Raw genomic sequence first — 4,234 nt, forward strand, 5'->3', positions numbered from 1 at the left:
ACCCGACAATCAACCCAGTGCCGCGTCTCCCCTAACAACCCCCACGAAAGATAACCAAAGGAATCCTCGACAATAACCCATAACCAAACTCACAATCTGCCCAAAGGATGAACACCACATCGAAAACCGCACAAGACTACTGACACTAAAACACCAATTATAACCATACCCAACCATCAGGGAATAACGAATGCCAAAGCGAAAACCTGGAGCACCAATTCATAACCATGCCAAACCCGCGAAACAACGAATACCGCATCGAAATCCACACCAGACACCAGCACAAACAATACGCCACAATCAACGCAAGCTACTCAAGACATCAAGAGAGCATCATACCCGCAGCTGCCTCCGGCACTGCTCCGTCTCCCTCTGCCGCAAGCTGATAAGCACGACCCTGAGCCCTTGGGCTCTGCTCCATCCTGTCCTCCTCCTGAACTCCTCAAGGTGGCCGATGCTAGAGCCTGCACCGGTCCTGCAGGAAACTGAGGACGGTTGACCCTCAAATGTCCAACCTACCGACACTGATAACAAATCCTGAAATCCCGAATTGGCACTGACTGCCGACAATCCCGTGTACCATGCCCCTCCTTTCCGCACTTGCGGCATGCACCACTGGGCCAACAAGCTCCGGTGCCATCTCTCTCACACTTCCCACAAGTGTGACCGCTCCGATCCCCCATTCTAACGTCTACGGTCATGGACCGTTTCGGCGCCGACTGCGACTGCATCGGGGCCTGCCTCATCTCACGCAACTGCAACTCAACCTCTAACTCACGCCACATGGCGGCCTCCTGCGATACCAACCCGGTCTCGCGCCTCTGCGCAGGCACGAACTGTCTGATACCCCCCCCCCCTTGAGCATACTCGGATATCGGAACATCTGAGCCTGCTCCGAAGCGAACTCAGGGCAAAACATCGCCCTCTCAATAAACATCCCGGTGCTCTCAATCACCGACTCCAAATCCTGCTTCAGCTTAAGAAACTTTCGAGCCAATTTCTCCTTTTCATCCCGCGGAACATAGCGAGTACTGAACATCCCTCTGAATTGCTCCCATGAAACCGCAGCCCTCTGCGCATCAGAAAAATGACCTCGTGGTCAATCTCCACCAATCCTTCGCCCTGAGCCTCAACAGGTTCAGAGCACACCCCACCCTCTGATCAGCAGGGCATAAACTCGTGGAGAAACACTCCTCCATGTCCGATAACCATCTCATAGCAACAATCGAGTCCTGAACTCCATCGAATGTGGGAGGCTTCGCATAATAGAAGTCCCGATACTGGAAACCCCGACTAGCCCCTTTCTTTGCCGTTGCTACAGCCGCTGCAACCGCCGCGACAGCCGTCTCTGCGAAAGCCGCATATCGCTCGTCAAACTACTTCAATCATAGTGGTCCTGATCGACCCAAACAATTCTGGCGACTCAGCCCGCAACAATGCAGCAACCTCATCACGCCGGATCTCGCGAATCCTCGCATCCCGCTCGCTCGTGCTCGTCCGATCGATAACCGGATAACAAGATAGTCACAAGCATCATCCACTACGAACCATGGTACTCATCCCATGACATCCCTCCTCAACATGCTTCGGTGTATGGTACCTGAACCATAGCACCACTCCTCAATCTGCTCCAATGTATAGCACTCGAACCACAACATCTATCCCAAACTGTTCCGATGTATTGTGCCCTGACCATAACATCACTCTGTATCCGCTCCGATGTATGGTGTTCGAACCATAACATCACTCCTCAATCTGTTCCTTAGGACCTTCAAGATGCCCCCTGTATCAAGTATGGGTCCTCTGCTTTCAGTAGTACGGGCCCATACTACCTGCCACATCTACCCATACTTTCCACACGGACCATCCCAGAGTTCCTAAGTAGCTGATAAACCTGCTCTTTCACCCATCTCATCGCGCGTGCTCGCTTTCCAGCGAAATCCTCTACTCCACCAGCGCACTCATCTGGCTAGGTTTACTCCCTAGTCCCTTACGCTGTCCTCCCATTTCTTTGCTATCAGCTGCTGAAGAGTTCCTAATGATGCCAGCCCTCTACCTCCTGAGTATCGTCATACTCACTTGGTAGCTGACTCCCATCATCGATAACTCCACAAAGCACAAAGCAAACAGCATTCGAGCATTGAAGCATACATAGGACTCCCCATCTGTGGTAGCTTCACCTTCTCGGCTCATCCTCGGAAGTACCTCTGTACCCCGTAGCTTTACCCCTTGTGCGTTCTAACTAGATACTCTCACTCATCACATACACACAAAAGCATAACGCACATATAACAGCGAACCCTAGACTAAGGCATCACAAATCAGGCCACTCTAGTCCTAAGATGTGAAATACCTAGCCTGTCTCTAGCATGCAATATTGTCTCATAAAGTGCATAATAGATATTTCATAATACAAAAGTAAGGGTATTTTGGGAAATCACCGTTTGGCTCTGGCTGATTGTACACACTGCTCTTTCTTGCTTTCTCTTTGAACTCTTATTCACTTTTAGAAAACCATTTATTTGAAAAACTTTTTCTTACTTCCTCAGTTTGAGTCCAGATTTACCCGTAGGTGCGTCCGAATCCCTCAAACCAAGGCTCTGATACCAATTTGTAACACCGTGATTTCCAAAAACAAAATTTTCATTTAAATAATCAATTTAAAATTTAAAAACACTTGTTTAAAATCTTATTCACATTCGAATTACAAAACATAGTTTCATTTTCATTATAATAGAAGACCAGGATCCTCCAAAAAACACAACTCTTTCTTCGGTGTGTACAATCGAACCGTTGCCTTCCCGCGTTACTGAAAGAACCTGAAACAACATAATATAAACAACGTAAGCACGAAGCTTAGTGAGTTCCCCAATATACCTTACGCACATACGCCTTCCGGCCCGGACCTTTCGGTCCACATAACATTGCCTTCCGGCCCAGACCTTTCGGTCCACATAACATTGCCTTCCGGCCCGGACCTTTCGGTCCACATAACATTGCCTTCCGGCCCGGATTTTTCGATCCACATAACATTGCCTTCCGGCCCGGATCTTTCGATCCACATAACATTGCCTTCCGGCCCGGATCTTTCGATCCACATAACATTGCCTTCCGGCCCGGATCTTTCGATCCACATAACATATATCGCATATAAGCACACATCACATATAAAGCATCTACCTCTCTAGACATAGTATGAATATAACACACACGACCTTCCGGTCTAACAGTCAAACCCTTCCGGGTGAAGTATAGTGAGAAGACTCACCTCGCGGACACTGGAAGATAGCAACTCCTAAAATCCCTTGCACTTGATCCTCCGAGCTACAAGCTCCCTGTAACATCATATATCCCTTTTTAATACTTCTATCTTCCACGATAACTGACCCTAAGAATTCACACCAGTCAACTCTGGTCAACAGTCCATTGTCAGCTCGACTGGACTCGGCGAGTTCCCTGGCGACTCGGCGAGTCTGGTCGTCCTTCAATCCTCTAAGATTCCCCTTCTACTCGTCGAGTATCCTCTTTGACTCGACGAGTCACTCCTGGAAGAATCGCGGGGCCACCCCGACTCCACTCGCCGAGTCTGAAGAACAACTCGGCGAGTCCCAGTGAATCTTCAAGCTACTCGCCGAGTCTGATCATCCGACTCGGCGAGTCCACGCCATGCAGTCGATCAAACTGCTTCCTGAGATACATATTTTCCCGAATATACAAACATAGAACCTTCTGGACCTCTAAGGGGTACTAATACAGGGTTATAAACGTTGGATAATAACACAACAATCCATCTAATCCCAAATGGGTTTCATAAACCCTAAATTCGTGTACACATCAAAATAACAGGAATGATCCGAAACATAACCTGAAAACGTACTCTCTGTGTCCCCAATCCTCAGAACTCGACCCCCTTGCTCTTTCTTTGGCCAAAATCCTTCCTCTTCTTGCACCACAATTCCTTCAAAGTCAATAATGGCCTTCAAGTTTGCTCTAGATGCCACAGTCGTTTAGGGTTCTCCACAATCGGCCAAAAGATGTGAAATGACGACATAACAACCCTTATATACGACCCAATACGAAACGGCTAGGGTTTCCGCTGAACAGCGTCGACTCGCCGAGTCCATACCTGGACTCGTCGAGTCCAGTCGCGAACCCGCGACCAAATCTGCGACCCTACTCGGCGAGTCTTGCTCCAACTCGCCGAGTCTCCCCTTTAAAACACCCCAAAATGCAA

This window comes from Lactuca sativa, chromosome 9 (assembly GCF_002870075.4).
Source record: "Lactuca sativa cultivar Salinas chromosome 9, Lsat_Salinas_v11, whole genome shotgun sequence".
In the NCBI taxonomy this organism is placed as follows: domain Eukaryota; kingdom Viridiplantae; phylum Streptophyta; class Magnoliopsida; order Asterales; family Asteraceae; genus Lactuca; species Lactuca sativa.